The sequence below is a fragment of the Ambystoma mexicanum genome, chromosome 1q, assembly GCF_040938575.1.
Source record: "Ambystoma mexicanum isolate Mex_15411 chromosome 1q, UKY_AmexF1_1, whole genome shotgun sequence".
Classification (NCBI taxonomy): Eukaryota; Metazoa; Chordata; class Amphibia; order Caudata; family Ambystomatidae; genus Ambystoma; species Ambystoma mexicanum.
In genome coordinates, this window is record NC_090922.1 from 591528929 (window position 1) to 591553959 (window position 25031).

At 47.6% G+C, this 25031-nt stretch overlaps 1 long non-coding RNA gene across 1 annotated transcript in view; it reads left to right on the forward strand.

Annotated features, from left to right (window-relative positions):
- Positions 1-20721, forward strand: part of LOC138532951 (uncharacterized) — a 113442-nt gene extending 92721 nt beyond the window's left edge. Inside the window, exon 2 of the long non-coding RNA XR_011284867.1 lies at positions 20339-20721. This is a non-coding gene — a long non-coding RNA (uncharacterized lncRNA). The remainder of the gene's footprint in view (positions 1-20338) is intronic.
- The last annotated feature ends 4310 nt before the right edge of the window (positions 20722-25031 follow it).

The window sequence follows — 25031 nt, forward strand, 5'->3', positions numbered from 1 at the left end:
GGGCGGACCTTTCCTCCTCACTCCTGTCCTCAACCACTCAACTCCTCTTTCTTGGAGACTTCAACATCCACCTGGATGCCTCCTGTCCCCCCTCTGGACTCTTTCGCGACCTCTGTGACTCTCTCTCACTCTCTATTCTCCCGTCTGGGCCAACCCATTCTGCTGGGCACACTCTTGATGCCCTGATCTCTTCTGACCTTCCCCTCTCTGTCCCTCTCTCCATCCCTCTCTACTGGAGTGATCATTTTCTCCTCTCCTCCCACCTCACCCTCCCTACCCCACAGGCAAAGCCACCCTCGGCTGACTCCCACCCTGACACAGCCCTCTCCACTCTCTACTCTGCTATATCTGATACTCTTGATATCCTTGCCCCTGTTATGAGAATCCGCCTGAAACCCAAAGCCAAATGTACCTCCTGGTATGACTCGGATCTCGTCACCCTTAAAAGCTTGTGCAGGGTGGCAGAGAGGAAATGGCGTGCTTCATGTTCATCCTCTGACAAACTGGCCTGTCGCCTGCTCCAAAGGCAATACTGGCTCTCCGTTCTCACCAAGAAGAGAGCCCTTATCCAAGCCCGCATCACTGCGGCATCTGACAATTCAGCTGAACTCTTTAAAATCTGCAAGGAGCTGGCCAACCCTGCTGCAGTCTCTACCTCTCCTGTCCCCTCCCAGGCCCTCTGTACGGCACTGGTCTCTCACTTCATTTCAAAAACTCAGGACATCCTGTCCTCACTCTCCTCCCATCACCTCCCCCCTCTATTCCCTGCCCATCCTCTGGCCCTTCTGCAGCCACCCCTCCTCTCTCCTTCTCTGCTTTTCCCCTTTTTTCTGCTGATGAGGTTTCGAGACAAATCCGATCTATGAAAGTCTCGTCAACACAGGTCCACCCCTGCTCCTCCAAAACTATTAAGGACCACATCGACTCCTTGGCTCCTGCCCTTGCTGACTTCTGCAATCACTCCTTCACCTCTGGAGTCTTCCCATCCCCTCTCAAGCACTCCCTTGTGCACCCCCTTCTTAAGAAACCCTCTTCCGACCCGTCCTGCCCAGCTAACTATCGCCCTATCTCTATCACTCCTTTGCTGGGCAAGCACCTGGAGAAACTTGCCATCTCCCAGCTTAGTCTCCATGCTGAATCTGTTGGTAGCCTTCATGACCATCAGTCTGGCTTCAGATCTGCCAGAAGCACGGAAACTGCTCTCCTGAACATCCGTGAGGACCTGCTCTCGAACCTTGACTCTAACATTCCATGTGTTCTCATTTTGCTTGATCTCTCTTCTGCCTTTGATACTGTCAACCATACCATCCTGCTCAACTGTCTCCGTGATAACCTGGGTATCACTGGTCAGGCTCTGGCTTGGCTGACCTCTTTCCTCTCAAATCGACCTTCCCAGGTCCAACAGGGGTCTTTCCTGTCTGACATCTTTTTCTCTACCTGTGGTGTCCCCCAGGGTTCTAACCTCTCTCCCTGGCTGTTCAACCAGTATCTGGCACTTCTCACCCACCGCATCGCTGCTCTCTGCACCAACTTTCAGTGCTATGCGGATGATACCCAGCACATTTCCAGGCTACCCTCGGCCTCCTCTTCTCCTTCCCTCATCTCTGACTGTCTTTCTGCTATCCAGGAATGGTGTGCCGCCAATGACCTCTGCCTTAATGCCAGTAAGACCGAGATTCTACTCATCGGCACACCCACTCCCTCCTTCCTGCAGCTCTCTAGCCGGCCTCTCTTGGCCCTCTTCCTGCTCCTACCTGCAAGGCAAAAAACCTCGGGGTCATCTTTGACTCCACACTCTCCTTCTCTCCTCACATTTCTGACGTTTCTAAGAAGTCACACTACCAGCTGCACCTCCTCAGAGGTATCCTTCCTTTCCTCTCCTTCCCCCAGAAGCTCACTGTCTCCAGAGCCCTGGTTCTCTCGAAGCTGGACTACTGTAACAGCCTCTATCTAAATCTGCCTGCCTCTACTCTACGCCCTTTGCAACTCCTCCAGAACAGGACTGCGAGACTTGTCCTTGGCCTCAAGCCCAGGGACCGTATCTCTCCAGGACTGAAATCACTACACTGGCTCCCTGTGGCTGCGAGGATTAAGTTCAAAACCCTCTGCATTGTCCACAAGGCCTTATGGGGCCTGGGGCCAAATTACCTTCAACTCTCCCTTCCTAAATATCTTCCTTCTCGAGCACTTCGCTCTTCCGCCTCTAACTCCCTCAGGGTCAGCCGCTTCTCCAAGTAACGAGTTGGGGGAAGATCTCTCTCCGCAGCAGGGGCCTCCCTCTGGAACAGCCTTCCTGCCTCCCTGAAACTTGAGGAGAACCATCTCCGGTTCCGGAAGCACCTCAAAACCTTCCTCTTTGCTTCTAATTTCTCTCTCCCTCTCCCCTGCTAGATCACTGAAACTGTACTGAATCATCAACTGGGCCACTCACCAATCTCGGTCCCTGGCCCAGCCACTCTCCCCTGTACTGCCTTCCTGGCAACCCCTGCACTGTGGGACTGTCTCTGTATCCCTACAGCCCCCCTTCCCAGCACTTGTCTGCACTTATCTTGCACTTGCCACCAGCTGGCCCTTATTATTTATCTTGTTCATTACTAACCCTGTACTGCACTTTCCCCTCTCCCTTTCCCCCTTGCACTTTTCCCATCCCCCCTACCCATGCACTTGCGCGATCTGAATGACACCTGGCCTAGTGGGATCGTTGGCTGTCTCCCCTTGTTCCCCCCTCCCTGCCTCGTCACGCCTTGAAACACTTGTGTATAGGCGCTTTACAAATGCCATATCATATCATATCATAAAGTGACATGGGGGTCATAATTTTCGGCACGAACCCATCCTCACAACAGTATAGAAGAGTGCAGTACCAGAAGTTGTTGCCAGGTGGCGTGCGCAGCCACTGGCCGGGTACCGTGTTAAGAAGGCTGCGTGGTTGTCGCCAGCAGCTGCTGATACCGGAACCTCCTATGTAGATAGATGGCAATCCTTTAAATGTAGGTCTGGTCGCTACCTATGCTGGTAGAATTATAGCCTCCAGCGTGTCCATGATCGCGGAATAAAATAGTTATTACTGGAGTATCAGGACCATAGTGACTTATTTTCAGCCACGTGTTAAAGGAGTGGGTGGAGGGGGGGCATTGGACTGGAAAACATAAAAAACCTTGAGGAAGACTTTTACGACATTGATTCACGAAATGGCCCATTTTCCTTAATGTGATGCTATAGAGGAATTGCAGAACACCACTTGCGTTTACACCGCTCCTTTCCTCCCTGCAAAACAAATACTCCCAGCAGCATTTGCACGGCATGCATTTTTCTGCCGGCACAAATGCTGTGGATCCCTATGCCTACTAGAAAGTGACTTGTAGATCCGATCACTTTCTGAACATTTTTACAAAAATGCAGTACACAGAGTCGTTAACAGGTGACGTGCGTATCCACCAATCAGGTTTCATGTGAAGAATATCGCGTGTGGAAGGCCGTAACTCTTGAACAAGTAGTAGTCTGGCTACTTGTAAACGACACATATTTCTATCCTTGAAAACATATGTAGTTCATCTAATTGTTACAATGAAGCTCTAGTTAATTGAGCACAGTGGCTTGATTATTTATACACATTTCAATGTATTCTTAGGGTCATTTATCACCAGTACAGTGCACTTTGGTGCCTGTATTTCTTGTATTCAAACGTTTGTTTATTTTCTCATATATTATGGTTGAAATGATGGTGTGGTGTTGTGGCTGAACATGTTTTATGGGCCTTTTTCCCCAAAACATGTTTTTAATTGAATTGAATGAGACCAGCTGGCACTACATATTCATTATAATATTTTCATATTGTAAAGGGACTTGGGGGTCATCATTTTTGGCACGGAGGCATCCACACAACTGTTTAGAAGAGTGCAGTACCAGAAGTTGTTACCAGGTGGCGTGCGCAGCCGTGTTAAGAAGGCTGCGTGGTTGTCGCCCGCAGCAGCTGCTGATACAGGAACCTCCTATGTAGATAGATGGCAATCCTTGGCTTTAAATGTAATTGCTGCTAGAATTATAGCCTTCAGCGTGTCCATGATCGTGGGATAAAATAGTTATTACTAGAGTTCCCAGTAGTCAGCAAGCAGTGCTTGGGGCAGAGTGCAGTACCAACTGTAGTTAACAGGGGTCCCTGTTCAGTCAAGCACGGGAAATAGAAGCCCGAAGGTGCAATATAAAAACTCACAACTAGAGGTCTCTGATGTGTGCTATGTAATAATTGGTGGCGTGGGCCTGAAAGCAGCATTGTTATTACTAAATATATAACACGGCAATTAAAATGAGTCACAAAATAAAACGATTATTTTAATTTTTACTACACAAACATTACAGGGACAAGACACGCAGGGACCGATTCACTAAGCGTTTTTTAATGGCACAATCGCCTATGAGAACGTTCTGTAAATCAGGACAATATTGGCTTATTTACAGCCATGTGTTAAAAAGGGGTTGGGGGATGGGAATCGAAAACGTTGAAGTATTGAGGAAGACTTTTACGTCATTGATTCACACCATGGCCCATTTCCTTAATTTGCATGCTAAAGAGGAATTGCAGAACACCACTTGCGTTTCCACTGCTCCTTTCCTCTCTACAAAACAAATACTCCCAGCATTTGCACGCATGCATTTTTCTGCCGGCCCAAATGCTGTGGATCCCTGTGGTGTCCTCCGGCTTTCGGTTCCAGTAAAAAGCAGATGGACCCGTTAACGATCGATTGTAAATGCAGCCTGCCATGCGTACCTGGCAGTTTACTCAATTTGCACAGCAAATGTTTTGTGGACATTTTTCCCAAATACATATTTCTATCCTTGAAAACATATGTAGTTCATCTAATTGTTACAAGGAAGCTCTAGATAATTGAGCACAGTGGCTTGATTATTTACACACATTTCAATGTATTCTTAGGGTCATTTATCACCAGTACAGTGCACTTTTGGTGCTTGTATTTCTTGCATTCAAACGTTTTTTTATTTTCTCATATCTTATGATTAAAATGATGGTGTGGTGTTATGGCTGAACATGTTTTATGGGCCTTTTCCCCCAAAACATGTTTTTAATTGAATTGAATGAGACCAGCTGGTACTACATATTCATTATAATAGTTTCATATTCTAAAGGGACTTGGCGGTCGTAATTTTCGGCACGGAGGCATCCACACAACTGTTTAGAAGAGTGCAGTACCAGAAGTTGTTACCAGGTGGCGTGCGTAGCCACTGGCCGGGTATCGAGTGAAGTGCTGATACAGGAACCTCCTAGGTAGATAGATGGCAATCCTTGGCTTTAAATGTAGGTCTGGTCGCTACCTATGCTGGTAGAATTATAGCCTTCAGCGTGTCCATGATCGTGGGATAAAATAGTTATTACTAGAGTTCCCAGTAGTCAGCAAGCAGTGCTTGGGGCAGAGTGCAGTACCAGATATAGTTAACAGGGGTCCTTGTTCAGTCAAGCACGGGTAATGGAAGCCCGAAGGTGCAATACAAATATTCACAACTAGAGGACACTGAGGTGGGCTATGTAATAATTGGTAGAGTGGGTCTGGAAGCAGCTTTGTTATTTCTAAATCTATAATAAGACAATTAAAATGAGTCACAAGATAAAACGATTTATTAAATTTTTATTACACAAACATTACAGGGACAAGTCACATAGGGATTGATTCACCAAAGCGTTCTTTAAAGGTGCAATCCCATAGGAACACGTTCTGTGAATAAGGACCATAGTGGCTTACTTTCAGCCATGTGTTAAAGGGTGGGGAGGGTGGGGCGGGGGTGGAATCGAAACGTAAAAAACCTTGAGGAAGACTTTTACGCCATTGATTCACGCCATGGCCCATTTTCCTTTGCATGCTAAAGAGGAATTGTAGAACACCACTTGCATTAGCACCGCTCCTTTCCTCTCTGCAAAACAGATACTCCCAGCATTTGCACGGCATGCATTTTTCTGCCAGGGCAAATGCTGTGGGTCCCTGGGAGAATCCTCCAGCTTTAGGTTCCAGTAAAAAAGCAGATGGACCCCTTAGCAATCCATTGTAAACGCAGCCTGTCACGCGTATCTGGCAGTTTACTCAATTCGCACGGCAAATGTTTTGTGGACATTTTTCCCAAATAAATATTCTTTTAATTGAATATTTTGAAACCAACTGTACACCATATTCATTAATAAAATGTGCCTACTAGAAAGTGACTTGCAGGTCCATCACTTTCTGAACATTTTTACAAGAATGCAGTACACAGAGTCGTTAACAGGTGGCTTGCGTATCCACCAATCGGGTATCAAGTGAAGAATATCCCGCGTGGAAGGCCGTAACTCTTCAACAAGTAGCAGTCTGGCTACTTGCAAGCGATACATATTTCTATCCTTGAAAACATATGTAGTTCATCTAATTGTTACAATGAAGCTCTAGATAATTGAGCACAGTGGCTTGATTATTTATACACATTTCAATGCATTCTTAGGGACATTTATCACCAGTACAGTGCACTTTGGTGCTTGTATTTCTTGTATTCAAACGTTTGTTTTTCTTATGATTGAAATGATGGTGTGGTGTTATGGCTGAACATGTTTTATGGGCCTTTTCCCAAAAAAAACATGTTGTTAATTGAATTGAATGAGTCCAGCTCGCAGTACATATTCATTATAATAGTTTCATATTGTAAGGGACTTGGCGGTCATAACTTTCGGCACAGAGGCATCCGCACAACAGTTTAGAAGAGTGCAGTGGCAGAAGTTGCTACCAGGTGTCGTGCGTAGCCACTGGCTGGTGTAATGGCTTCTCCTGCTGGTGCGCTGGCGAGGGAGAAAGCACGTGGGGCTCCGTGGGCTGAAGCCTGGCTACAGAGCATGAACAAAGGAGACGCACACCGTGGTTCGTGATGTGCCCGGAACTGCTCTCCTCCTGGCGGGGCTTTTATTCAACTTGCCTCACGTTCCGCAACATTCCTCCTTTTTCCCAACAACTTAAAACACAACACACTAAATACAAGCACGTCCAACTGATTCAACTTAACTCTACTGTGCATTCTAGTCCAACACACGTTATAGTCCTACCACTCATAGGGCCTCATTATAACCCAGGCGCTCCCTTAATGAAGCGTGCCGGTACGGGATCGGCACCCTTCATTACGGGAGCACCTATTACGAGGTTCCCTTGCGGGACCCGGACCAGATGTCTGGTAAGGGGGGACCAAGGAGCTAATAACGTGCCCGCTATTGGCAGGCCCGTAATTAGCTCCATCCCCTTTGAGCCCTATGGGGGCTCAAATGGGAAAGGGGAAGGGTTTTTCCAATGAGGACTTACCGGGTCCTCCATGGTTGGAATAGCCCGGTAAGTCCTCATTGGAGGAATCTGGTAATGGAGCCCGGTATGGAGGCAGCCATGCCCTTATTAAGGGCATGGCTGCCTCCATACTCGTAATGAGGCCCGTAGTCTCTTAACTTTTCTGGGGCTCTTGGTGCAGTTCATAGGGTATAGTGCCCACATCTAGGGGCTGTCCCCCTGATCGTTTTCTGTTGCGGCTCATCTGCCTTACTTAGAGACGCCTCCCTCGGTTCCTCTAGCAGTTCGTCTGTGTTAGGGAGAATTCTCATTTATGGCTAATTTCCCTCACCTAGTGAGTCCCCCAGCAGCTTTGCTGGACTTCTGGAGTTTATTTTTTTCCATCTGGTAAGAGTGATAGCTTTTCCCCCACTCTTACCTGTGTGTTGCTATGTGTTTCCATCTGTTTTTGTGATTGTGGACTCTGAAGTACACCACTTCAGTAGCTCCCTTCTTTGTGTGTGTCACACAGCACCTTCAGTGCCGTGGCACAGGGTTGTCTTTGAGACTTCCCTCGACTCCATTTCTGAGGCGACTATTGTCCGCCAGAAAAGAGTAAAGTTACCATTAACTTTACTTAGTCAATCTACCACAGATCCAGTACACCCCATCTTCCATGGAGTACTGGAAAGGGTTAACTCATATCCCTTTTTATCTGTACCTCCTAGAGCATTGTTTCGCTCTTTTAACATTTAGACTTGGCTGGTGGCAGTGGTATCTACCCTAACTTTTCTACCGCGATTATATTAGATAAACGTCGTACTGTTCTTGGCTATTATATTAGCCTTGAACATAAACCCGCTTGACCAAATCGTCTTTCTTTTGGCTGCGGTTGGGTTTATTCGCCAAAATAGGTTTGCCTTCTTTGTTCACTGTCTTTTGGTGGGCTTCTGCCCAGAAGCCCTCCTCAAGGCGCCTGGGTGTCTAGGTGGGCTGAATGTGAGGCAGGGGTGTAGTCACTCCCTGCACAGGGTATCGTAAGAAACCCAAGTCACACTTTGTCATGATTGGCCAGGGTAATTGTCCGGGCTGGACAACCCCCCTGCTGGGTGATTGACAGCCAGTCTGCGTGAATGGGGGTTTTTCGCATATAAGGCAGGTCTTTTGGGCTAGAAGTCAGAGAGTCGCCACTGGAACTACAAGGAACCGAAGAGAAGTGGAGAGAACAACGGCTGCTGCAACTACCCTGTCCCGGTGAAGCCCTGCTGCAGTCCTGATCTATCTGGCCTTCAACGACTCAGAGAAGATCTAGTCCGAAGTCTTCTTCCCTTGAGCTTGGTGGGGATAACCAGCTCATCTTCTACAGCCAGAGGATCCTCTTCCATGGTCGAAATCGCTGCAAACTGCTGTAGTGGTCCGGATAGCCACCTGAAGAGCCTCTCCTGTTTTTAAGGAGCGCACCTTTAATTCTGTGTTGCTGCTGCCGCCCTCATCCCTCCTTCTTATAACTTTTGCTTCCGAACCTTGACAATATCGAAGTAATTTTGGCTCTGTTGAATCGTGAACTGTTAGACTGTGTGATCTTCGGCAACTGGCTCTGGTGTCTTTCGACCCTGGCTCCGCCCCTTTGACTTTTGAACTCCTATCTCTGAGTGTTTCTTGATTCTGCCTGCCTAACCAAAATATTGCCTGTGATTTTTGCCTCCATCCCCCTCTGGGTATCTCAGGTGCTAAGTGTGTTTTTGCCCCGGTAGCATTTCATGTCACGGATACGCGTTTGTTTAGTAGACCGAACTGTCAAAAAGTGATCGCAATCGTATCCGCGGTAATGTGTTTTTGTGCCTAACACTGGTTAATTCTAACACAGGGTACTTACCTTGAGACTTACTGTACAAAGTGAATTGGTTAGTTGTAGCATATTTAACGTGTGGTTTTTATTGAAGTTTAATAGAAGTGTTGTGTTTATAACGAATGGTGTAAAAATAAATGTACTTATATTTTTCTACCTGTTACCTTGAGTCAGTGTTTGCTTGAGTCACAGTAATTGTGGTCCCTTTGTGTAATCCTTGCTACTGCTCATATACTCTTGAGATAGGCCTGGCTGCTCCGCCACTGCTACCACTATGACATAGTAGTACAGGCTTGTACCAAAGGTAAAACTTGTATCATCACCTGTAGTCTTAATTGTGTGTAGTGGTCCCTAAGGGCACTGCACAGGATTCTGCCTAGCAGTCTGTCTTGTGCTCCTCAGTCGACCCCTCCCCGGGTTGTTGGTACTCATCTTCCGGTAGTGACCCTGCTTCTTCCGAGGGCTGCTGGTCCCCATCAGTCCACATTTGTCGTGGCACTCCCTTGAACCATAATGCGTTCCTGGTGATCTGTCGTTGCCGTCGTGTGGCCATTATCATGGTTCCTCGCTGTTGAGTTATGGTCCAGGAGGCCACGTCATATTGGGTGTCCAGTTTCATTTTCCAGGGGTTCCTCTTCACCAACACTTAATCACCGAATTGGTGTCTGGATTCCTTTGCATGTCTCTTGGTGCTCATGCGCTCATTCGCTGTGATCCTTCTTTAGTGAGTGTGCTCACTGTCGTAGGCATCTGTAGGCGGCTTGGGTGGTGTGGAATGGATGAATTTATCACTGTCCCATACAAGACATCTGCCGGTGGTAACCATGTGGTGCTGTGGGGTGTCACGCTGTAGTTCCACAGGAATTGATACAGGTCCACCCTCCAGGGGCTGGAGGGCGCCCGGGATAGGCGTAGCACCTTGTTGAGGGTATGCATGAACCGCTCCACGTCTCCATTGGCTTGGGGCCATCTCAGCGTGATGTGGTGATAATGAATGTTCAGATCATGCAAGTATTTCTTGATTTCCGCCCCTTGGAAGGGTGCCCGTTGTCGCTCCGGATGCAGCGAGGTAGGCCATGGGTGGCGAAAATCTTCTCCAGAGCAGGCATTACCATGTCTGCAGAGGTAGATGACACAAATTCCACCTCGGGATATCTTGAGTAGTTGTCGATTGCTACCAGCAGGTACGTGCCTTCATGGACCGTGCAGAAGTCAACGCTGATTGCGTCCCATCTTCATGACCCTTTGTTCTGCTGCTTGTGTGAGTTCAGGGTTCGGTGGTGCGCTTGTGATCTGACATGGTAGGCATGCTGTTATAAGCTGTTCTACCTTGGTGTCGATGTGCGGGAACCATACTCTGTGTCTGATCCTGGCTTTGGTCCTAACCATGCCTTGGTGACCTTCGTGGGCTAGCGCAATGACTCTGTCTTGGAGCCCTGTGTGTTTGACGATCTGAGCTCCTCTTAGTATGAGGCCTTCCTTGGTGACGGACAGGTCTTGTCGTACCGGGAATATGCCTGTGAGGAAGTCTCTGGCTTCGTGCGTGCGATTGTGTACGTTTCGCAGAAACAATTTCCATTTGCCGGAGATGATGGAGTCTTTGACGAGGTCGCAGCAGGGGTCAGCTTGGGTAGCTTGTATGATGTCCTCGATGCTGATCGCTCTGGGTGTCATCATGTGGACGACCTGGCAGATGTGTTTTCCTCGGTTTCTTCTGCCACATTCACTTCCCTTGACGTGGCCACTTTCGGGTGTCTGGATAGGAAGTCTGTGGGGTTGCTAGTGCCAGGTTGGTATGTCAGTTCAAATTCGTACTGTTGCAGGTGTAGCAACCATTTCCCTATCCTCGCCGGGGGGTGTGAGGAGGATCCTGCAAATATGGGGATGAGAGGCTTGTGGTCCGTGTATGCTTTGAATTTTCATCCATACAGGTATATGTGAAAGTGGTGGCAGCCCCACAGTACCGCAATGGCCTCTTTCTCAATGTGGGAGTACCTTTGTTCAGTGGTAGTTAAGGCAGGGGCGCATAGGCAATCGGCTTGGTCTCACCTGTCAGGGCTACTTGGTCCAGGATCGCCCCGAGGCCGACGGGGCTGGCATCAACATATAGTTCTGTTGACAATGTGGGGTCGTAGTATGCCATTGTGGTGTTGTCCGATAGGGACGTCTTGATCTGCTCGAAAGCCTCCTAGCTGTTGGTGCCCCAGGCCCATTTAATGTTCAATTTCGTGAGTTTCCTGAGTGGCTCGGACATGATTGCCAGGTTGGGGATAAATCTCCCGCAGTACGTCGCCATCCCCAAGAAACTGCGCCCTTCAGTAGGTGTTGTGAGGCTTCCTTGATGTCTGCGACTTTTTGTGGGTCAGCTGAGACTCCTGCACCGTTAAACACATATCCGAAGAAGATGATTTCATCCTTCACAAACTCACACTTTTCCCGATGAATGGTTAACCCTGCGGCCTCCAGCCTGCTAACTCCCATCTCGAGGCGACGCATGTGTTCTTGCTTGTCGCTGGTGTGGATGAGAATGTCATCACTGTCATTGAGTACTCCCGGGATGCCCTGTATCACTTCCTGGATGGCTTGCTGAAAGACTTCGGCCGCTGATGATATGCCGAAGCTCAGTCTTTTGTATCGGCGCAGACCCAGGTGCGTGGAGAACGTTGTGATGTACCTCGAGTCTCGATGCAGTTTTAGCTGATGGTATCCAGCATTGAGGTCAATCCTGGAGAACACCTTTGATCCAGTGAGGTCTGTGATGATTTCGTCCAGTGTGGGGGTGATGTGCCATTCCCGCTTGATGGCTTCATTGGGGAGGCACGTGTCGATGCAGATCCTCACCTTCCCCGGTTGTTTTGGCTTCTTAGTCACCACCATGGGTGACACCCATGGTGTCGGCCCAGTGACCTCCTCTATGAAACCGGCATTCTTGAGTTCACGCAGCTCCTTTTCGACTAGGTCTCTCATGTGAAAAGGTGTCCATCTGTGGTGCACTGCTCGGGGCTGCACTGATTCATCGATATGGAGTTTGATGAGTTTGCCTTTCAGGCATCCGATACCTTTGAGGAGGCCTGGGTGCTTGTCAAGGAGGACGCCAATGTCCGATTGATCTGTGATGTTGCAGACAAAACGTATCAACTCTAGGTCTTCTGCTGCATCCCCACTCAGCAGGCACTCGATGCCCGAGTCGACGACATACACCTTGGATTTTAGTGTTCGGTCGCTTCTGCTAAGAGTTGTCTGAAAACGTCCTACCACTGGTAATGGAGTTTCACACCCGTAGGCGAATAGAAGCGTGTCTGTTTTCTTTAGGACTGGGGGGGGCGTAGCTTTCGGAACGTGGTAGCCAGCATGACGTTCACTGATGCCCCGTGTCGATTGTCATTTGAGTCTCTTGGCCTTGAATGGCTACTAGGCATTTCCGTCTTCTTTGCCTTTTTGGCGACTTTGTGACTCTGGTCAAGTGCTGAGACTAGGTAGACTTTCCTCCCTCTTCTCAGTTGTCTACTATCTGTCTCTTTTGTTGTGACGCTGTCGCCATCACATTCTTCGTCGGTGGATGAGTTGGCCGTCTTTTTTTTCTCTGGGCCCCTTTTTCTTGTTGCGGCGGGGGGGGCGTTGTGCGGGTCCTGATGATCTGCAGACTCTTGCGTAGTGATCCTTCCGGCCACGTGCTCCGCACGTGGTTCCCTGTGCTGGACAGTTTCCCCTTCCATGACGTACGCCTCCACACCATTCACATTCGGCGGGCCCTGGGGTCCTTGATTGCCACTGAGATGGATTGTTTGCATCGCTGGAGTCTTCTATTGATTGTTGGCGGCTGGCGATTTGCGCTATCGTCGCTGTCATCAGTGTTAGCTGGAGCTTCTGCAGGGTGGTGCTCATGTGTGCCGCCCTCGCGTGTGATAGTTCCATCTGACATCCGTATTCAAGGATTCTGGCCAGTGAGATGCCCTTTTCTCTCAACACCATCATGCGTAGATTTTCTGAGTGCATGCCGTTTATGACTTGGCGTCTGATCTCTTTTTTTGACGTTGTCAAACTCACATGAGAGCGCAAGTTTTCTGAGTCTCGTGTGATATGTGTTGTCGAGCGTTTCCTCTTCTAGCTGGATGGTGGTGCAGAAAATGAACGTCTCGTAGTCTGGGTTTAGTTGTGGCATGAAATGGGCTGTGAGAGCGTCCTTTGCCAGCTGGTAGACGTCTAAACCATCTCCGATGACGAGCGAGTTGAAGATGCGTAGGACTTCGTCACCCACGTTGAGCAGGAGGTGTGACCTCATTTTCCTGGGTGTTGTGATGTCTTTGCAGTCCATGGCCATTTCAAACTTCTGGACCCACAGCAGCCATCAGGGGCCCACAGATGAGGTGTCTGTATATGGGTCAAAAGGTCTGAATGCCATTGTGGTACCTCCTTGCGGTCGCGGGGGCGGTGTTGTGGGCGTTAGGTTGGCCGAAATCCTCGATGGCGTGCCCGGCATGGGTGTAGATAAGCCTGATGCCATGGTGCACTGAAATGAGGGCTGTAGTGGAGAGCGTGCGCCGAAATTTCCTCACCTCAGGGGTGGGGGATTGTAGCTGGTGGTGCTGTCTTGCCTGGACTGCCTGGAGGTCTGTTGGCTGGCTCCAAATATGAGTGGCAATGGTGTGGTTCTTGTCAGGTGAAAGAAGGGTGTTTTCCTTTTTTTTTTTGATGGGGGATGTGCCCCCCATCGTGTTTCCAAAAATGTCACCCATGTCGAGGGATTTTTGTTGAAGCAAACGCACGTGGTGTGACATGGTTCGTTTCCTCATCGTCAGTGTAATGGCTTCTCCTGCCGGTGTGCTGGCAAGGGAGAGACCACGTGGGGCTCCGCGGGTCGAGGCCTGGCTACAGAGCATGAACAAAGGAGACGCAGACAGTGGCTCGTTGTGTGCCTGGAACTGCTCTCCTCCTGGCGGGGGCGGGGCTTTTATTCAACTCGCTGCATGTCCCGCAACGCGGTAACGTGAGGCGTACACAACAGCCGGGTATCGAGTTAAGAAGGCTGCGTGGTTGTTGCCCGCAGCTACTGATACAGGAACCTCCTAGATAGATAGATGGCAATCCTTGGCTTTAAATGTAGGTCTGGTCGCTACCTTTGCTGGTAGAATTATAGCCTTCAACATGTCCATTATCAGGGAATAAAATAGTTATTACTAGAGTTCCTGGTAGTCAGCAAGCAGTGCTTGGGGCAGAGTGCAGTGCCAAATGTAGTTAACAGGGGTCCCTGTTCAGTAAAGCACGGGAAATAGAAGCACGAAGGTGCAATACAAAGATTCACAACTAGAGGTCTCTGATGTGTGCTATCTATATAACAATTGGTGGCGTGGGCCTGGAAGCAGCATTGTTATTTCCAAATATATAACAAGGCAATTAAAATGATTCACAAAATAAAACGATGAATTTAATTTTTACTACACAATCATTACAGGGACAAGACACATAGGGACTGACTCACGAAGCGTTTCTTAATGGCACAATCACATATGAGAACGTTCTGTGAATCAGGACCATATTGGCTTATTTACAGCCATGTGTTAAAAAGGGGTTGGGGGGATGGGAATCGAAAACGTAGAAGCCTTGAGGAAGACTTTTACGCCATTGATTCACGCCATGGACCATTTCCTTAATTTGCATGCTAAAGAGGAATTGCAGAACACCACTTGTGTTTCCACTGCTCCTTTCCTCTCCGCAAAACAAATACTCCCAGCATTTGCAAGCATGCATTTTTCTGCCGGCGCAAATGTTGTGGATCCATGTGGGGTCTTCCGGCTTTACGTGCCAGTAAAAAGCAGATGGACCCCTTAGCGATCCATTGTAAACGCAGCCTGCCATGCGTATCTGGCAGTTTACTCAATTTGCAAGGCAAATGTTTTGTGGACATTTTTCCCAAATAAATATTCTTTTAATTGAATACTTTGAAACCAACTCTACACCATATTCATTAATAAAATGTGCCTACTAGAAAGTGACTTGTAGGTCTGATCACTTTCTGAACATTTTTACAAGAATGCAGTACACAGAGTCGTTAACAGGTGGCGTTTGTATCCATCAATCAGGTATCAAGTGAAGAATATACGGTACCGTAACTATTTAAGAAGTAGTAGTCTGGCTACTTGTAAACGATACATATTTCTATCCTTGAAAACATATGTAGTTCATCTAATTGTTACAAGGAAGCTCTAGATAATTGAGCACAGTGGCTTGATTATTTATACACATTTGAATGTATTCTTAGGGTCATTTATCACAAGTACAGTGCACTTTGGTGCCTGTATTTCTTGTATTCAAAGTTTTTTTTTCTCATATCTTATCATTGAAATGATGGTGTGGTGTTGTGGCTGAACATGTTTTATGGGCCTTTTTCCCCAAAAACATGTTTTTAATTCAATTGATTGAGACCAGCTGTCACTACAAATTCATTATAATAGTTTCATATTGTAAAGGGACTTGGCGGTCATAATTTTCGGCACAGTGGCATCCTCACGACAGTTTAGAAGCGTGTAATACCAGAAGTTGTTGCCAGGTGGCGTGGTGGCGTGCGTAGCCACTGGCCGGGTATCGCGTTAAGAAGGCTGCGTGGTTGTCGCCCGCAGCTGCTGCTGATACAGGAACCTCCTAGGTAGATAGATGGCAATCCCTTGTTTTAAATGTTGGTCTGGTCGCTACCTATGCTGCTAGAATTATAGCCTTCAGCGAGTCCATGATCGTGGAATAAAATAGTTATTACTAGAGTTCCCAGTAGTCAGCAAGCAGTGCTTGGGGCAGGGTGCAGTACCAAATGTAGTTAACAGGGGTCCCTGTTCAGTCAAGCACGGGAAATAGAAGCCCGAAGGTGCAATACAAAAACTCACAACTAGCGGACTCTGATGTGTGCTATGTAATAATTGGTGGCGTGGGCCTGGAAGCAGCATTGGTATTTCCAAATATATAACAAGGCAATTAAAATGAAGACACATAGGGACTGAATCGTTTTTTAACGGCACAATCTCATAGGAAAACGTTCTGTGAATCAGGCCCACAGTGGCGTATTTAGAGCCATGTGTTAAAAGGAGTGTGGGGGAATGGGAATCGAAAACCTAGAAGCCTTGCGGACCAGGCGGCTAGATCAGATATCTTCAAAAATGATCAATTTGCATCACATTTGCCAGGCTGGTCCTCTATTCAGTTGGTGCACATCTTGGCATAGTCTTTTATGGGTAATACTAGTGCTAGGCATACATAGCCCATTGAAAAGTTTGTTCACGTGCACTGATATTGAGGATGTTGATGGTGTAAGGGGTGCCAGTAGACCTGGTCATAAAAGGTAGGAAGGAGTTTGATGCTAGCATGGCTTGAGTGATATTAAAATGGTCAGGTGACAGGCATGGAATGGACTAAAGGCCTTTAGGCTCATGGCCACAAAGAACCTAAGATGCGTTTACGCATTGTATGGTCAGTAGTTTGACCAGTGTTGCTGAGTACAGATTCTGAAATACACAACTGGCAGCTTATTTCATCGTAATGGGTGCTATTGGTACTGGGTCATAAAGGAAAGTAATTGGTAGTTACAATTGTGTGCAATTTTCCATTTAAGCAAGAGACAATTTTGTGGCACAGTCAGAGCCCTGGGGGGTGAGGGTTGCCTGGCATAGCATATTTGCACTTTGGTTTCAATGTTTTAAAAACAGAAAGGTTAAGAAGGTGCCGTTATCTTGATTTAAATACCCCTAAAATTGCCTGCTTCCAGTGTCCGGGATAGGGCTGGCAGGCCAGTGGGGGCAGGCATACCGGCATTGAACAGGGTATAATGAGGGAGTAGCTTCTACTGAATTGGTGTGGTTTAAACACACACAGTGAAAATTGTAGGTCTAAATTGCACACAAATGTAAACAACAAACAATTACCAGAGTAATTCTGCCGTGACTCTGATCATGGCCAGGTTCACATCAGGTTTTAAAAAACTGAGATAGCTTGGTGGATTGCACTCTGGTGGCAGCGTCACAGTTCTATACAACAGAAGTGTGTTCACCAGCAGCTGGTTGGCCATGGGAATCTACGGTTGATGGACTTGGGGATCCACTGAGGGTTATTTCTTGATGGTGTCAGGTGGGGGACACTGTTCTGTATATTTATGGTGTGAATAACAGATTTGTGATTATTTGTTATCATAGGATATGACGATAATAGAGGATGTCAATGACCACCTAAGTCTGGTCCCAGGAGTGTGACCAGGAACGCAGCATAACAATCCCGAAAGGTTTGGCAAGCTGTGGGACACTCCCACAATGACATGCCAGTGGTAAGGCTGGAGGATGGCGTAAATGCACGATAAGTTCAACTTTCACTTTATGTAACTGGATGGTCTGTCGAGTAACACGGACCAAAGATCTCCAAAGGTTTATTGAACTGTGGAACCTCCCGCAATGTACAGGCACATGGGAAAACTGGACATTGGCATAAGCTCCTTAATAATTTTAAATTGTGGTTTGGGTGCAAGTTGTTGGTCTGGCCAGCAAAGGTACCATAATGACCACCAAGAAATTTTGAAATGGTAAACTGTGGGACACTCACACATGGTACATGTTTGTGGTAAGACTGGATGATGGCATACATACACTGATAAGTTGAAATTGTGGTTTACGTACAACTTGAAGGTCTGGCCAGTAACATAGCACCACAGCCCTGTGAGGTTGGGCTAGCTGTGGGGACACTGCCACCAGATACATACCACGGTAAAAACGGGAGGATGGCACAAGTGCACCGATAATTGAAATTACGGTTTGTGCACAATTTGAGGGTCTCGACCAACAGGCCGGTTCATGGTTACCAGGTTTGGGGGCCCACATAGGCCTTCAATGGTATCACTGACTAGGTAGTCATGGGCCACCGGCAGGCTTTGGGGCACTGATAGTGCCAGTACTGATATACAAAGGCAACTAAGTGAAAGCATGTTTTGGCCAAAGGAGTCAGAAAGTCAATAGGAGGATGGACATTGAACTTGGAGATAAGTTAGAAGAGAAGCATAAATGTGAGCGTCAAACGACTTTGTCGTGGTGAAGGGCTACCAATCTTGAATTAGTAGTTGGCCAGCCTTCACATACATGTAAAGAGATTCTTATTTATCAGCCCACAGGGTGGGCCAGGAGGGTCAGAGCCCCCCGGTTTGGGAAGGTTCCCAACGAAAAGTGATTTTTGAACAAAGCCCCCCCAAAAACATCAATTGGATAACATAGGGATTTGATTTGGACACACCTACCAGCCTGGACCTGTCTGTTTACTGCTCGGTAAGTAAGGGGGTGCCCACACAGGCTCTGGGAAAGGGGTATACTCAGTGGTCATTTACTGCCCGGGAAGTAAGGGGGTGCCCACACAGGCTCTGGGAAAGGGGTATACTCAGTGGTCATTTACTGCCCGGGAAGTAAGGGGGTACCTACACAGGCTCTGGGAAAGGGGTGGACTTGGCGGTCATGCACCAGAGAAGTGGAACATGTGCCAACCGCAGGAAAGCTGGGAACTTTGGGCTGCCAGGAATGATCTACATTAGTCAGGTAAGTGAAATTATTTTACGGCCAAGGGAGACAGTAGTTCAATCGACTGGGGGACATCAAAGTGGAGGACTAATTTAGATGGGAAGCGTAAGGTGTGAGTAAATACACATGTGCTTATGAACAGTTACAAAATGAGTGGTGCAATAATAGAAATTGGCCGGCGCCCCGTGTGTTTGTGGTGCATTGGGGTGGTAGCGATCGCTTCACCCTGGGGAGGGGCCGACTATGGGCCCAGATAAAATTAGGCCTGCACACACGGGCGCTAGAATCACCTGGTACTGACATCATCTGGCCTGAGGTGGTGCCCAGATTGTAAGGGTACGGGACGACTTTTCGCATGTGCATGGAGAAGTCCAGGCGCAGGCTCAGCCAAGGAATTGAGAAATTTACAAAGGCTGAGGGCCCGGGATTCGTTAGATATGCCTGCCTACATTTGCCCCCTTCCCAACTGGTGGCAGACAGGGTACTTGTATCAGATAAAGGGAAAGACCTGTTCCCCACAGCCATGCTGTGTGCCCTCTCAAGGTCAGCTGCGGCTGGAGCAATGGGAAGTTGGAAGCTTTTCGTGGGAGTTGCAGGGGGGCCACCCCCAAAACGTGGCAGAGTTCGGGCAGTCCTAACCAGGGAGGAGAGTGACGCTGCGGTTTGAACTGTGGGCAGGTTTGCTGATGGCCGCACTCAAACCAAATTCAGATGATGGGCACTGAGTCCCTTAGGGACACTTGAGATTCCTCACCTGCAAGATTCAGTGGCCCGAGGCGGAAGTACTGTTTACAGTACAATCTGGAGTGAATGTCTTGCTAAAGGCATGGGCAGCAAGGAGACACCGTGAACATTCAGAACTATAACATTGTCCTGCTTTTGGACCAGCTTCAGAAGTGTATGGTCCTGAACCATGATGTGTTTAGGGCTGGGACTGCCCCCTTTATTGTTATGCCCCAATACAATGTGACCTTTTCTTTCCAAATGTATAACTACTGTCGGTCTATTAGTTGGGTGGTAAGTGATGGTCTGTGGTATGATCCCCCTCACCCCCTCGAAAAGGCGAGGCACGGCCAATGGGGGCTGACACCACCAAGGGGATGTCCAAGCCCCCGAAAGGGGTGCTAGAGGGACAGCCCGCATAGCGGGACGCCCATCTGGCCACCCCCTCCTCTCTGCAGGATCTCCTGTCTTTCCTCCGGGAGGAAGGGGCATCACCAGGGGTGGCTGGAATATCCGGCGTGCCCTGGGGATGGCATATAAGGCAGGGGGACTGGAGCTCAGTCTCTTTCCTGTCCCCCCTGCCTGAAGTCCCACCCACCCTCACCCTTCCTGGCCAATTTAGAACAGCTAAGTAGCCCGTGTTACTTTGTCATGAGTATCAGACCAAGGTAAAAGAGGGGGTTCAGCCACTTAATTTAGGTACAACTGATCTCAAGGTCGTAGGTCCATGGGAACTGTGGATGATGGGTAGGGTACGATCTGCACTAGGTCTTAAACTTTCTGGGTTTATTGAAACAGATGTAGGTAGCATTTAGCATTAAAGAGGTTATTTGGATCAAGATGTGTAAATATGTTACATTTTGTTTAACCGGATTTCGAGGTGTAAGTTGGTAAATACAGTTTGCTTGTTTTTCCTTTACCATGTATTAATTGTTCCATTTCTGTCACAGGCGCAGTTCGGGGCAGTCCTAGCCGGGGAGGAGAGCGACGCCGCGGTTTGAACTGTGGGCAGGTTTCCCGATTGCAGCACTCAAGCCAAATTCGAACGATGGACACTGAGTCCCTTAGAGACACTTGAGGTTCCTCACCTGCAAGATTCAGTGGCCTGACGAGGAAGTACTGCGTACAGTACAAACTGGACCGTATGTCTGATGCCTTGCTAAAGCCATGGACGGCAAGGGGACACTGTGAACAATCAGAACTATAACATTGCCCTGCTTTTGGGCCACCTTTAGAAGTGTATGGTTGTTAACCATGATGTGTTTAGGACTAGGATTTCCCCCTTTATGGTTATGCTCCAATAAAATGTGACCTTTTATTTCCAAATGTATAAGTACTGTCGGTCTATTATTTGGTTAGTAAAAGATGGTGTATGGTCTGATCCCCCCCGCCCTGGAAAAGGGGAGGCTGGCCTAATGGGGGCTGACACCACTATGCAATAATTGGTGGTGTGGGTCTGGAAGCAGCATTGTTTTTTCCAAATATATAACAAGGCTATTAACATGAGTCACAAAATAAAACAATTTATTGAATTTTTGCTACACAAACATTACAGGGACAAGACACATAGGGACTGATTCACCAAAGCGGTTTTTAATGGCACAATCCCATAGGAAAACGTTCTGTGAATCAGCCCATAGTGGCTTATTTACAGCCATGTGTTAAAAAGGGGTAGCGGGGGAATGGAGTCGAAAACGAAGAAGCCTAAAGGAAGACTTTTACGCCATTGATTCACGCCATGGCCCATTTCCTTAATTTGTATGGTAAAGAGGAAAGGTAGAACGCAGCCTTGCGTTTCCAGTGCTCCTTTCCTCTCTGCAAAACAAATACTCCCAGCATTTGCAAGGCATGCATTTTTCTGCCAGCGCAAATGCTGTGGACCCCTGTGGGTTCCTCCAGCTTTATCTGCCAGTAAAAAGCAGATGGACCCCTTAGCGATCCATTGTAAACGCAGCCTGCCATGCGTATCTGGCAGTTTACTCAATTTGCACGGCAAATGTTTTGTGGACATTTTTCCCCAAATAAACATTCACTTGAATACATTGAAAGCAACTCTACTCCATGTTCATTAATAAAATGTGCCTACTATAAAGTTACTTGTAGGTCAGAGGAAGCTTTTTTTTTTAACAAGAATGCAGTACACAGAGTCGTTAACAGGGGGAGTCTGTAGCCAACAGTCGGGTATCAAGTGAAGAATGTCCCGTGTTGAAGCCCGTAGCTCTTCAACAAGTTGCACTCTGGCTGCTTGTAAACGAACACTCTTCTATCCGTGAAAACAAATGTAATTCATCTAAGTGTTACAAGGAAGCCGTAGATAATGGAGCACAATGGCTTGATGATTTATACACATTTTAAGGTTTTCTTAGAGTCGTTTATCACCAGTATAGTGCACTTTGGTGCCTGTATTTCTTATTTTCGAAAGTTTGTTTTTCGTCACTTATGTAATGAATTAAATGATGGTGTGGTATTATGGCTGAACATGTTTTATGGGCCTTTTTCACAAAAAAACATGTTTTTAATTGAATTGAAGGAGACCAGTTCCCACCAGATATTTATTATAATCGTTAAATATTGTAAAGGTACTTGGAGGTCATCATTTTCGTCATGGAGGCATCCGCACAACTGTTTAGAAGAGTGCAGTACCAGAAGTTGTTACCAGGTGACGTGCGCAGCCACTGCCCGGGTATGGAGTGAAGAAGGCTGCGTGGTTGTCGCCCGCAGCTGCTGATACCGGAACCTCCTAGGTAGATAGATGGCAATCCTTTAAATGTAGGTCTGGTCGCTACCTATGCTGGTAGAATTATAGCCTTCAGCGTGTCCATGATCGCCGATTAAAATAGTTATTACCCGAGTTCCCAGTAGTCAGCAAGCAGTACGTGGGGTAGCTTGCAGTACCAAATGTAGTGAACAGGGGTCCCTGCTTAGTCAAGCACGGGTAATGGAAGCTCCAAGGAGCAATTAAAACATTCACAACTACAGGACAGTGAAGTGTGCCATGCAATAAGTGGCGGCATGGGCCTGGAAGCAGCATTGTTATTGCTAAATCTATAACAAGGCAAATAAAATGAGTCACAAAATCAAACGATTTATTTAATTTGTATTACACAAACATTACAGGGCCAAGACACAAAGGACCAGATTCATGGAATTATTTGCCCTGAAAACAGGTAACTTGGATGGCAAGCTGCACGCAAATCCACGTTTGTTGATTCATGAAACTGACAGCACAGGACTTTCTTGGGACTTGTGCAGAGTTCGCTCAGGGGTGCCGTGCTAGTCTTGGAACCAAGACGACACGCAGCACCACAGGTTCGATCCCCCGGTCCGCGTTTAGAAACTGCTGGGTATTAAGCACGTTATAAATAACCTATCATATCATATCACAGGGCCGGAACATCTGTGCGAGTCGTCGAGCGCCTTGCGCGAGTCTCCGCGCAGAGTTTGGGCTGTCCCTGCGCATCGACCAAAATAGGGGGAGGAACATGCAGAATGAGGAACAACACACGAAAATGTAGGCGTATCGAGGGACGTACATGGCCAAGCAATCGCATGCTCATGGCCGTGCAAATATAATCGTATTCATGGATTTGAACTGGGAACGTCGGGTCGCAAAAAAGTACACGCAAATCCCGGAACCTATACGCCACATGATAGCAGGCGTAAACGTCAACGCACATACGAACAAATGCGTATGATCCATGCAATAAACACCGGACCAACGTCTACAGCCATGATGAATCCAACAGTACTAGGAGCCATTGAGCACTAACACCGCAGGAGGAGGAGGACGACCAAGGCCTGGATCTTCGCAACACGCACCACACTTTTTGGGATGGCGATGATCAGGTGTTCGGCAGTTACAGATCCCCCTCATATAATTCTAGACCTTGTCAGGGAGTGGGATGATGACCTAACATCACCCACTATCTGCTCCCAGGCCCTTGCGCCGCTAGAAAAAATGCTCAGTGTACTACATTTCCTTGCCACCTGGTGCTTCCAGCGGATGACTGCGGTAGTTGGTGGCCTATCACAGGCCACCCAGTTATGATACATCATCTGCTGTCCTGTATAACATCAAATGCATGTGTGCGCAGGCACATATATATGCCCTGAACACTGGCAGAAAGGCAGAAAGTCATGCAGGAGGTCTATGCAGTGGCACACTACCGCTGTGTATTAGCTGCCATAGACTGTGCCCATGTAGCACTACGGCCACCCAGATTGACAAAGCAAATATACAGCAACAGAAAGCACTGGAACTCTATTAATGTGCAGGTCATGTGTGATGCGATGGGAAACGTCATAGAGGTCTATACTAATTTCCCAGGCAGCACAAACAACAGCTACATCAACTGTATGTCACTGATGCACTGGGCCCTGGTAGCTGGAAAACATGGCAAGGCATGGCTCATTGGTGAGTATGAACGCTCATGCACATGCATGCACGTTACACACTGAACAATAAACACTGCCAAAAATGTCGATATTTTCAGGGTACAGTGCCTACCCGCTGACTACCTTCATAATGACACCCATCAGGAACCCCACAACACCAGCTCCAAGTGACAGTACAAATTCACCTTTGGTACAAGCATGTACTACACAGTATAAGTGGTAGCGATGGCTGAGCAGCCAGACTTATCTCAAGAGTAAGTGAGCAGTATCAATTAGTTATACAAAGGACAGCAATTACCATGATTCAAACAAACACTGCCTCACGGTTTCCAAGTAAAAGAATATACATTTATTTACTTTTTAGTTATATAACCTTTCACTAAAGTAAAGCAGTTTAAAAATCACACTCTTAATACACCACACCACTCCCAATAAGTTCCAGACAAGTTAAGCTCACAAAATGAAGTGGGAGCAAAATGGCACTCCAGCAATTTAAAAGGGTGGGAAAGACAAAGTTAGCAGAAATTGAACCACACCAACAGGTAAGTACTCAGGGCAATTGAGCAAGAGGAACTACAGTGATAGAATCAGGTAAAAAAGGCTTAAGGCCAAAGTCAATAGGTCAAAAGTCTTTTGCTCAAGATCACATGGTTCAGGGTTGTTCTTGGTAAAGTTCGTGCTACGAGTTCCGGACGAAGTTGGTCGGCAGAAAAGTTAGTTCAAAGAGAAGAGAAGGACAAGCCCTCGGATTGGAGAAAGATTTAACACACTTTCACCACAGCTGAACGAAAAGAACAACCGGATTTGCACAGTACCTTAAAACGCAGAGGGAGCTGTAACTGAGGCAGACGTTCCTGGTAGTTCCTGCAGGCTCACGGTTCCTGAAGCGACTGTCGGACTGACAAGAAGTAGGAAAACTGTAGGGTCCTGCACTACCCAGGGAAGAAACCAGAAGCAGAGCAAAGCAACAAATGAAAGGTGCGCTCCTTAAAACCCAAGCAGGGTCCGACCTTCCTGGCTATTCGGCCCACTGTAGCTCTGTACAGCAAATTCGACCATAGGAGGGGTCCTGCCTTGACGTTTGGGCAAACTGGTTGGTCCCACTAGCTCAAGGGAAGAAGATTCCTGAAGGATCCTCTCTGTCGTCGGATTCTGAAATTCGGACCTGCAGCAGGGCTTCACCGGGCAGTTCAGTCGTTTTAGGGGTCCTCTTCTGTCAGCTCCTCTTGGTTCTTTCGTTCCAGTGGC